The 11,878-nt window shown below is 35.4% G+C and overlaps 1 protein-coding gene across 6 annotated transcripts in view; it reads right to left on the bottom strand.

Annotated features, from left to right (window-relative positions):
* Positions 1–11,878, bottom strand: part of Vti1a (vesicle transport through interaction with t-SNAREs 1A) — a 342,770-nt gene that overhangs the window by 254,411 nt on the left and 76,481 nt on the right. The gene's annotated exons all lie outside the window — the stretch shown is intronic.

Genomic DNA, 11,878 nt, shown 5'->3' with positions numbered 1-11,878 from the left:
AAAAAAAAAAAAAAAAAAAAAAAAAAAAAAAAAACAGGTGATCTGACTTGACTCATGGATTAAAAAATAATTCCTATGTATTTTATATGTGTAATTTCTTTTTATACTCAAAGAGCTCACAAATTGTACACGTGTTCTCCCAATTTTTTTAATGTGAAAGACATGAACTCCCAACTTACCAGGGGTGGGTGTGAGACAATTAATTTGTTAGCATTTTTTTTTTCAGATCGAGTCAATGCTATTCAAAAATGAGGACGAGAAAGATACACTCCACCTTTGTAACCTGCTGATAATCTTACAGTGTTTAATTTGAGCACAGTCCAGCAACTTACCGAGGGCACGAAAGAACTGTTGCTCCACAAGGTTTACAGTTAACAAAGGAGAGAACAGAAAGACTTACTTGTTCTCACAACAGTATGAATTTAAAGAACTATATGGGGTGTGCATTCTACAGGAAGCCCAAGTAGGAAGAAAAATGAAACACTGTACCTTGCACACAGCAATAAAAATGAGGGGATTCATTGTAGTCAGAAAATTCACAGCTGGCAGGCAATATCAGTAAGGCAGTAAGATATCTGGCCCATCTTCATGCTTACCTTTTGGAGTCATAGTGTTAAAAAAAAAAAAAAAAAGGTCTTCTTTTCATATTAACAAAGTCACTCCAGTCAATCTCTTTAACTTACGTACATGAAAAATTTGGATGACTTTGTAAAAGTCTGCACCAGCCAGAAAAATTGGTGCATCCTTTAAATTTGTGCAGCCTTCTTATGACAGAATTTATTTTTTGCTTGTTTGTTTTAATAACAGATCCCTATCATCAGCAGATCTGCATAGAGCTCTGAACATTATAGATCATTCAAAGATATGTTAATGAGGAAGAGAAAAACAAGAAAAAAATCCTGATTCCTTTATGAAACCAAATTAAAACTTAACATCCTTTCTGGTTTGTGAAAATAGATAGCATTTGGGGAAGTATCAGGGGATCAGTTTATTCAACCTGATCAAATAATTTCCATTTCAGATACATTACTCTATTGATAGGATATAGTAAAGATATAAAGACAGTCTGAAAGGGGATCAATAGCTACTTATGCCTCCCATAGGTATTTTGCCAAGATATTCCAACTTTTTAAAGGAACCTTATATTCTAATTGCCTAGGACAATGACAGGATTTGTTCCTTCCTTAATGACGCAAAATCTACTTTCCCTAACAGGTGGGTTGATTTCTCCTCCATCTTACTTCCTCATGCAAATTTTGCTAATAATAATAAGGCAGCATTTTTTGTACTATATCAAAAATGAACTGCTGCCCAGTCCAAGTCTAATGAATGCAATTTGAATTTCTTAGGGCTTAAAAGTTATTTGTTGAATAAATGTTAAGGTTCCACTGTGCTCTATTTAAGTGCCATGCACTGAAAATGGAAATAAAGAAAATTAGCGCCACTGTAAAGGTGTCTTGTGTGAACAAATATCGACCTTTCAACACAGCCCAGTTTCTTAGGCAGTGAAAGCGGCATGGAGAGCCATGGCAGGACTACCCAACAACATGCTTTCTTTTTCCTCCAAAGGGGACAGTTTTAAAAAGCTTTTTTCCTTGTCTGGCTTTAGGGTGGTTTCTTCCTCTCTTTAAATAAATAGATATTTATTTAACTATGACTTAGAGTTTATATCTTAAGATGCAAAAGGGCAACACAGTGCCGTACATGAATGATGGCCCACCACGACAGCCTCTTTGATAATGACTTTACTTGGAAAGACGTCTTCTTCAATAAAAAATTATTTTTTAATGTTAACTTTGTTCTCTTGTGGCAACGTTGGAAAACACTGTAGCCCAACAGGAAATACAGACGAAAGCTTCAAATGTAGAGCACACACAAAAAAGCCATTTTTAAAGCTCATGCCCATCAAGTTTCCCACTTGATATAAGTCGTACACAAAGTCTTAGTCCAATGCGAACCCATGCTGTGAAAATTCTGAAGCACCCACCTCAGAAAATTCTGTTAAATACATAAACACTGCTGAAAAGAAAACTTCTGGGCACTAGAAGTCAGACTCAAAGGGAAAATAAACCTGATTAAAAAAAAATCCCAAAGAAAGTTATATAAGTACAGTGCAACAAGGTCATAAGCTTAACTGTCCTTCACTGCAATATTTGAAAGTAAATTGGCATTTTAGCCATCTGCTTTGGTCGTCCCTCTTTTTCTCAGCTCACAGAGAGGCAATGGAATAAGGATGGCTTCATGTGTACCTTACAAACCAACTGGAAAAGTGACAGGCATTATGGGGTAAGACACCTTTAAAAATGAGTATAATACTTTTAATGGATTAAAAATGAACCCCATGAATTCCCTTGGACCACCTAAGGAGAGGTTTTCCAAATAAAGTTTAAATGACATCCTTTTCTTACCATTATGGAGCTCACCAATATCTCAGAGAACCTCACAAAGTAAATTTAAGTACAGATTAAATATATTCTTTAAGAGCACCCCAAATGACTACTTCCTCTTTTCTTTCCAGAACAGAATCAGAACTTTTAGAGATAAGACTTTAATAGCTTGTAATTATAAAATAAGTGACAACTACACATTAAAAATGACTTTTTTTTTTCACACAACTGGGCAGACTTAAAAATTTACAGAACATGGTCAAATAATAATTCTTAACATTTAAAAAATACTATTCAAGCAGAGACATCCTTAAAATTCTGAAAACATCCTACTACCCAAAATAATGAACAGAGAAACTTTTGTAGAGGTAATTTTCTGTGTCAAAAATTTTAGGAAATTTCTCCAAAATACCTATGGTTAGATCAAATAGATGGTTAATAGTGACTCAATCATATAAATCCTATTTTCTCCTCCTACATTGAAGAATAACAAAGTGTTGTTATTATTTCTGCAATAATGTGAACATGGCAGATGGCAGTGCCTTTCTGAATTAGGTAAATAAAATTACCTATGCTAATAATCGATCAGTGTTGATGGCCATAACATTCTGTACTTGGATAACCCAGGATTGTGATACTGGACTTGTCTTGCCAAATTTGCACCCTGCATTGCTCAACAGAAGTTTGTTAAATGAGTGAAATGTAATATTTACCTTCTTTCATATCATATTAAACTTCTCTCACCAATATTAGAGAATGGGAAGTTTATTCTTTGCCAACTTACAACAACTCTAAGGGCAAGAAAAACACAATGAATACTTTCTTGGATATATTCTCAAGAGTCTTAAAAATGACTTATTAGTGCATAAAAGGAGGGAAATTCAAACTCTGGTATTTCCTGCAGCAGATGCTGGTTCAGTTTCAAGCTAGCTTACAACTACTAAAATAGTTTTATGCATAAATTTCTATTGTTGTGCACTGTTTTACCCATTAATCCTTTCTGTTGATTCTAGATTTGTATTTTGAATGATTTGTTTTTAATTAAGCTATTACATTGTACCTAACATAGGAAACATTCAAAATATTTCTTAAAGAGGAAAATGAGAGGGGAAAAGAGGAAAAAGAAGAGAAGAAAAAGGCTATAATGAGGAGGAGGCAGGAGAAGACAGTATCAGCATATATGGAGGGAACTCCTGAATGGTAAAGAAAATGACTGACTTTAAGTGTGGTAAATATTTTGTCTCAATGAATATTTCCATTCTATAGTGAATTGACTAAAGAAATAATAATTAAGTGAGTTGAAAAAAAGTATTGAGAAGCAAAAGATAAGACAGTGACAAGGTTGCAGTATTGTGCTCTTATATCCATCATCTCTGCATAGTCTTATGAATGGCTCAGGAAAACTCCATCAGCCAAGACTTTGACACAAAAATAAATGAAGTTATTTTAGTCAGCTTTCTGTCATTTGGACAAAATACCTGAGATCAGCAACTTATAAGGAAGAAAGGGGGTTTTGTCATGGTCTCAGTGGTGTTCAGTCCGTGGTTGCTTGGCCCTGTTGCTGTTGGGCCTGTGGCCTGTTAGAACATCAAGGTGGGATTGCCTGGAAAAGAGAGCCGCCCACCTCACAGCAGTCAGGAAGTGGAGAGAGAGATTGGACGTGGTAGGGTCCCCAAATCCCCTTCAAGCGTTTGCCTTCAGGGATCTGACTTCTCTTACTAGGCCCTGCGTCCTGAAGGTTCTACCACCTCTCAATAGTGCCATAGGCTGGAGATTAGGCCTTTAACACAGGAGCCTATGGGGGATGTTCAAGATCAAATTATAGCAGAAGTCACCCCAAATTTTAAAAGTATTTACACAGAGTCTTTAAAAACTTCTGAACATGAAGCACAGTTTAAGTTTTAAAAAAATGATAAGTAGATACCACTACTGATTGCTTTTCCTGTGAAAACTCTTAAAAAAAATAGGTACAAAAAAAGTGATGTAAATGAATTACTCAATTCTCACCAAAATGCTATGATTTAAGAATTATTTGTTTTCCAGAAAAACTCCATGTTTCTCTGGCTAACATTATTAGGTAAAATTAATTCAAATTTTGATAAGCAACCATAAGAACAAAAATAATCTGAACATATCATGTAAAACAGGCAAGCAGAAGTATATTCCTAAAATGGAAAAATGTCTAATGCTTAACATTAGATAACTATAACAAAGCACTGAAGTCTTAAAATTAAAGTGAAATTTCTACTTTTACTTTTCAAAAAGAGATAATCTTCACAGAAAAGAAACAGGACACCCAAGGGAACCCTGAGTCAGAGATGTAAAGAATCTCCTCTTATCAATTCTATAACAAAGTTCACGTAGAAAATGTTTTCCTTTATGCAAGGAACTTATAAAATATACAACATTGGTAATATTCTAATTGAGAAATTTTATCTTTCCATTTCCCTAATAAAAACAAGTTATTTAGGAAATTGTAATTAATATGGCCTTAAAAAAAAGTAAATAGTGTTAAACATAGGCATAAAATTTGTTTTAACAAAAATAAAGTGGTAAAATGAGTACCATTACTAGGTAGATTACTAACAATTCTAGGTATCATGTCATGACTATTCATATTTTTCTAAATAAGTAATAAAGCAATTAATACAGTCCCTAAATAAGACCATCATCATATCCAATGTCACAAATATTTAGATTAACAGATACAATATTACATAAATACATATTTATTATTCCATAGGGAGTATAGGTATTAACTGAACCTAGCTAGCTGAATTATTTATTTGTTTGTTTGTTTATTTATTTATTTATGATGGGGATTGAACTCAGAGTTGCTTTCCCACTGAGCTACCTCCCCATATCTTTTTATTTTTTATTTTGAGACAGGGTCTCACTAAGTCAAATTGCGGGGCTTTGCTTGGAACTTGGGATCCTCCTGCCTCAGCCTCCCAAATTGCCAGGATCACAGGCGTGCACCAAGGTGCCTGGCCAACCTGCCTAAATTTTTGTGCATATACTTAAATAAATATATTCACATGTATACGCAACTTGATGAAATGATGTCTGTCCAGTTCACATAAACATAGACTAAGTGCTAAGACTGCAAAGTAAGCATCTCACTCATTTCAATGTGCACATGAATCACACTTGATCCTGTTGAAATGCAGACCTGATTCAGTAGATCTAAAGGGGGACCTATATTGTCCACTTCTAACAAATTCCCAGGGGACACCACTGTTGCTGGTCTTGAACCCCACTCTGAGAAGCAAGAAACTAACCTATTTCTTCTTTAGATGGATATAAAGTTAACCAAAATGACAATGTATGTTTATATTCAGAAGCTTCCTGCAGTTAAGATGGTTAGACAAAAACAAAATATTTTTGTGAGGCAATTTGCAAAACCCATATATATAATTTTAGTATGCTTTTCAGAAACTCTAAGAAAAAAGGTATCATTATCAATAATGTATTATCATAAACTTGGTTTCCAACCCATATTTATAATCATAAATGTTCATTACTGCCAGCTTGATGGTTTGGCCACAGTCTATGTGTAAATCCTTCCAAGTACAAAGACTAAAAAGTTTCCATTTGTTTGGGGATATCCTTGAGGAAGAATTTTTTTTTTGGCAACTCTTGCCAATTATTAAAAGAATCAATAATAAATTTTAAACTCCTTGTTCCTGAGGACCTTTTAAAATGCTTATAATCTCTCTTGCATCTTCCCCACCAAATACCTGCATCAGGAATTTCAATTGGCAAAAGGACCCGGACCCAATCTTGGATTATTATAATAAACCTCCTAACCTGTCTTTTTGTTTCCACTTCTCTATCCCTCAACCCGTACAATCCCTTTTCTCCATCATTCAGAAGAGGCCACCTGCCTGCCAAGAGTCCTTCAATGACATCACACTCTTAATAAAATCCAGACTCCCTCCCATGCTTCATCGCTCCACAAACGTGCACACTGATTCTACCCTAACCATGTGTCTCACCTCCTCGCTCCTAACACTCCTGCCATTCTGCTCATCTTTCTGTTGCCTGGAACATCCCAAGAACCTTCTCATTTCAGAGTCCATGTACTTGCTCTGCCTTCATCCTGGAATCATCTGCCCCAGATTTTCTTCCTGATGGCCTCTTTACATTATTCACCACTCAGTTTATACATAGGGCTCTTTTCTGGGGGGGTCCTTCCTGAATAGCTGACCTAAGGAAGCTATACCATTAGTACCCTTTAAGACTCTGCTTTACTTAACCACTACATATAATGGTCTGTATTAAGTCTTAAAATGTCTACCTCATCTTGCCCATCCTCTTCCTGCAATATGTAAATTGCCTGAGAACAAAAAACTTACAGTTCTTGTTTACTAGTGTATCCTTAACACATGGCACATGGTTTTTTTTAATAGTTTAACTAAATTATGGAAAAAGAAAATTAATAGATATAAGGACATGATATATTTTGACTACAAGAGATCACTTCAGAAATCTAGATATGTGGAACCCATTCATAGTTTAGTATGGTCTACTGGATAAGAATTAGATGGCCTTATTCCACAGCAGCTGGGGATGGGAGCAGCAGCCTTGTAATCACCAGAGGGAGGGAGGAGGAGATAGTGCTCAGAAACTTCCAAGGCTAAAACACAACTTCATGCTAAACATCAGGCACCACGGTTCCTAGAACATCCAGGGCCAGCACCTCAGGATGTCAGGATGTCCCATACCCACATCAACTCTGCCTTTATGCCCCCTTGTACTACCTCCAAGTTTTCTAAGTGTGGTAAATAGCTTGACCTTTCTGTACTCTGCCTTTCCATCTGTAAAAGGGATGTGCGGAGTATTAAACAGACAATGGGTATGGAGTACCAGGAACAGTGTGGCCCATATTAAGTGTTAAATTATCACTGTATTATTTCTCATATAGCCAGTTGTCATCCCACACAGGGTTCTAGGTGAAGGATGGAACACCTCCTCTTCACAACTAAAAGGCGGGCAGAAGGTTAGCAAATGGCCAAATGGGAAGCTAAGACTAGATGGCTTGCAATATCTCCCAAGAAAAAGATGCCAACATATGAGGCATAGGTGCTCAGAGATGGCAAGAGCAAGGTCTGTAAATGGTACAGATCACAACTCAGGGATCTGAGACTACTAAAATGTAAATAGACTCTCTCAGAGCCCAGAGATGCACTGCCAGGTGAACCAGGACCCACTAGAGTACAGGACAGGATAGTCATGGGGCACTTCAACTCTCTGTTTACATATTGAAAGGAGACAGAACTGCACTTTTGCCCTCACATAATTTCTCTTTCAGCCTATTCTTTTATGAATCATATGATTAGTTTTGTGCCTATTATAATTATGCAGTATTTACTTCACAGGAGAAAAAGAATTGTAAAACAAAGGGCATATGACCCACAGTTTTAAGTACTAACTCCCTATCTCAAATAAAATGGATATCTCAAGACCTGAAAGTCAGACCTGACTACCACTAACTGAAAAAAGAGCCAGTTTTATATTGAAAGATTATAGGACAAGAACTTACAAGAAATGGCACACTGGATCAAGCCAATGGCTCACATAATCAGCAGAGTATTTGGTCTATGATGGTGGCTCCCAAGGCAGCTTTGTTAATGAGCATGATAGGTCTTCATAATGCCAATTTTATGTTGGAATGTCCTTAGCATCAGATCTTTCATATCATGTACTCTTCTAACTGTCCCTCCTTTATTAAATAAAACTGTTCAATTAACTTGTAATGGCATCAATTTTCTGAAATAGAAAGGGATTTATGAAGGAAATTTGATTGATATTAAACTCGATGCATAACTGGGTATAAACTGCACTTAAAAATAATCATGTACTCATTCTGAATGTGTGTTCCACTGCTCAATACCTGTTCTTGAAGAGACAATAACTATTTGTCAAACTCTTAATAAATGTCAACAATGAGCTGGGCATGGTGGCATATGCCCATAATCTCAGGAGGCTAAGGTAGGAAGATGGCAAGTTCAAAGCCAGCCTCAGCAACTTATCAAGGCCCTATCTCAAAATAAAAAATAAAAAGGGCTGGAGATGTGGCTCAGTGGTTAAATGCCACTGGGTTCAATCCTCAGTACAAAAAACAAACAAAAAGACTCAAGAATTTTAGAAGATGAATTTTATCATTTGGTAGGAAGATATCAGTGATCAAAATAACATATTCTGTTATCTTCTAGCCTATCCTATTTTCTGTATTACTTCTTTATTTTATTTATTTATATGCGGTGCTGAGAATCAAACCCAGTGCCTCACACATGCTAGGCAAGCACTCTACCACTGAACCACAACCCCAGCTGTATATTACTTTTTTAAAATAAAATTTGTCATGGTTATCAAGTTTTTTAATTGATTTTTTTTAAAAAAATGACAGCGGAATGCATTACAATTCTTATTACACATATACAGTACAATTTTTCATATTTCTGGTTGTATATAAAGTATGTTGACACCAATTTGTGTCTTCATACATGTACTTTGGATAATTATGTCCATCACATTCCACCATCCTTGCTAACTCCTTGCCCCCTCCGTTTCCTTCCCACCATGGTTATCAAGTTAATAAATAGAAAAGCTTATATAGATTTTTTTTTGTTAAAATCTCTGCCAATTATTTTGAAAAAGTTAATCACTTTGGCTGATAATTTTAAAATGATCAAATTTTTTTCAGAGCCCTCTGTACTTTTTAAGAGCAAGGCATGCACAAATACATGAACACACACACACATATGACCTTATTTTACTTTATAACTACCTTATGTGGTACACAGAATCTAGTGTCAAGTTTCCATTTTGCAAATATAAGAACAGAGGTTAAGTGATGCACAGAGGTTAAGTGATTTCTCAAAGTCAAGCAGCTGAGGAATGATAGGGTCAGATGATAGGGATTTTCTCTCTCTAATCAGTACAATAATTCTTAGATTTTGTGGTCAAGTAGAATTTCAAAAAGTATCTGAAGAACCCAAAATAGGGTTGCAAACTTAGTTATTTTTCAGGTATTGTGTGTGTGTGTGTGTGTATGTAAAAAACTTCTACCTACTATTGCCATCATGTCATAAAACTGTCATTTTTTATTATCTACAATAGGAAAAACATAATTCTAGAAAAAAAGTGTTATTCTTAAACTAATAAAATATGCTGTATGGGGAAGTCACTACATTCTAGTTCTTTTCTCATTTGCTGTGGATTAATGAAGATCCACAGTCTAGAACTAGTTCTCAGACAGCTTACAATACCTATAAACTATTTGCCTTTTGTGCTGTATCCATAGTCATATTAGCTCTTCCATGTCTTTTTCTTCTTGTATTTCACTGTCTTTAAGAAAGGTATCAATAAGTGTTAAAAGTTTTCCTTTTGAGGGTTGGGGGTGTTGCTCAGTGGTAGAGTGCTTATTTAACATGAATGATGCCCTGGGTTTGATCCCCAGCCCAAAACATTAAAAGAAAAAAAAAAAAAAAGAAAGAAAATAAATTAAAAAAGAAGGAAAAAACTTTTTCTTTTGATGAGATTGGGTGTGTACGGCCACAGACAAGCTTTTCCTTTTGAAAGATGCTGCTCTGTACTCTTACTGTAAGAAAGTGATGAGTATCATAAATTTACATATAATCAAAACAGAGCTGTAGCTTGACTAAGTGTGACGAAGGAGAGGGCTGGCAGCAGGTAGTGTGGATGCTACGTGGTACTCCACACAACGCATGGCTTCCACGTTATTTTAATTTAAAAAAAAATAGGGAAAGTACTTTATCCAAGTCTTCTCACTTCTCACTCCACTTTCAAATCTATCCAAGGAAATGAATTAACACAGTGACTCCTATCCAGGCAGAGGCTGTGCCGCATCTGTCCTTACCTCCAAAAGGTCTGCTTCTTACTTCATTCCCAGATTTGGTTTATATTCTACCCCAAATTCCCAAGCCCTATAACAAATAAACTTCTAATCTTATAAAACCTTAAAGTTAATCTACCATTGTACTCTACATACCGTTGTATTCATACTCTACAAGGAATAATTATCAAATCCCATCCAATCTTACATCTATGATAAATGTGTGGTCTTTTGGTATTTGTAGTCTATGATGACTTCCTTCAGCTTTGGGAAGGAACTGCATGAATAGTATAGTGAAAGAGAAAAAGGATACTCAACTATGTATCCAACCAACCAAATCATGCCCTGTGATCAGTGTCACAACAAGACTACTTCCAGTCCCAAACCCAAACCAGTTCCATGGGGAAAGCAGCTCATCAATGTATGTTTTCGTCAAGGAAGATCCCCTTACTGATTATAATGTTCAACAGAGGATAGTCAAAGAAGTAGACTTTTTCCCCAATACATTAATATATATAATTTTACTCATAACACAAAATTTATTTACATGGGATAATAACTGTACCCACCAAAAGATGGCACAGTAATAATAACATATTTATATATGCATTTTATGACATATAAAACATTTTATCAAATACCATTATTTCTTAGGAATATTATGAGATGAGTGAGCTGGGGTTGTGGCTCAGTGGCAGAGCACTTGCCTAGCATGTGTGAGGCACTGGGTTCGAGTCTCAGCACCACATATAAATAAACAAATAAATAAAATAAAGGTCCATCAACTAATAAAAATATTTTTAAAAAAGAGAATATTATGAGATGAGCAATGATATTTACATTTCATTGAGAAACTGAGGCTCAGAAAGGTTATGTGATTTGCTCAGGGTCACACAAGCAAGAGAGCTAGAACCTAAGCCTTATCCTTTGACCTCATGTGCAGGCTCTTTCCATTATTTACATCCTTCCCAAGAAGAGTCATCACTAAAGGTGAGCCCCCAAACCAAAAGAACACACAAAGACTGGCTTTTATTCCAGAGCTGTCAATAAGGACTGTAAGGACAGCCCCTACTATTAAGTATCTGGGGGAAGTGTGGGTTTCTTCAGTTTTCTCACCATTAATACGATGCCAGTGCTATTTGTGTACTTCCTGTTCAGTGCCCTAGGATTCATCACATAAACCAACCAATCTGGCTAAGAGACCCATGAACCCAGGGCAAGAAAAACAATGGTCATTCATAAAAGAAATTATTTGAAATCACTTTCATCATACATGTTCTTCCAACATAAACATTTTGGCAACACCGAATTTTTAAATAATTTACAGAAATATTTACGATCACATATTTTTGTGATTTATATGCTGGCAAGAGCTATTGAAAATATACAAAATAGCTTATTATACAGTCTATCGTTCACAAAATAAAATAAAAAAGGGTAGCCAAATAATAAGAAACCCATAATCACTAAGGTGTTCATGGATATTTATTTACCATGTAAAAATACTCATTGCATGAAACATGCATAATTAAAAAACTTGTCTATTTTAAATAAACTAGTCTTAGAAATCAAATTAGGACTATGATTTCTGAAATTAATAATTACTGTTGATTGAAACCAAAAGTTTAAA

Source organism: Marmota marmota, unplaced genomic scaffold, assembly GCF_001458135.2.
Source record: "Marmota marmota marmota unplaced genomic scaffold, marMar, whole genome shotgun sequence".
NCBI lineage: Eukaryota > Metazoa > Chordata > Mammalia > Rodentia > Sciuridae > Marmota > Marmota marmota.
This window is presented reverse-complemented; position numbering and strand designations above follow the sequence as displayed.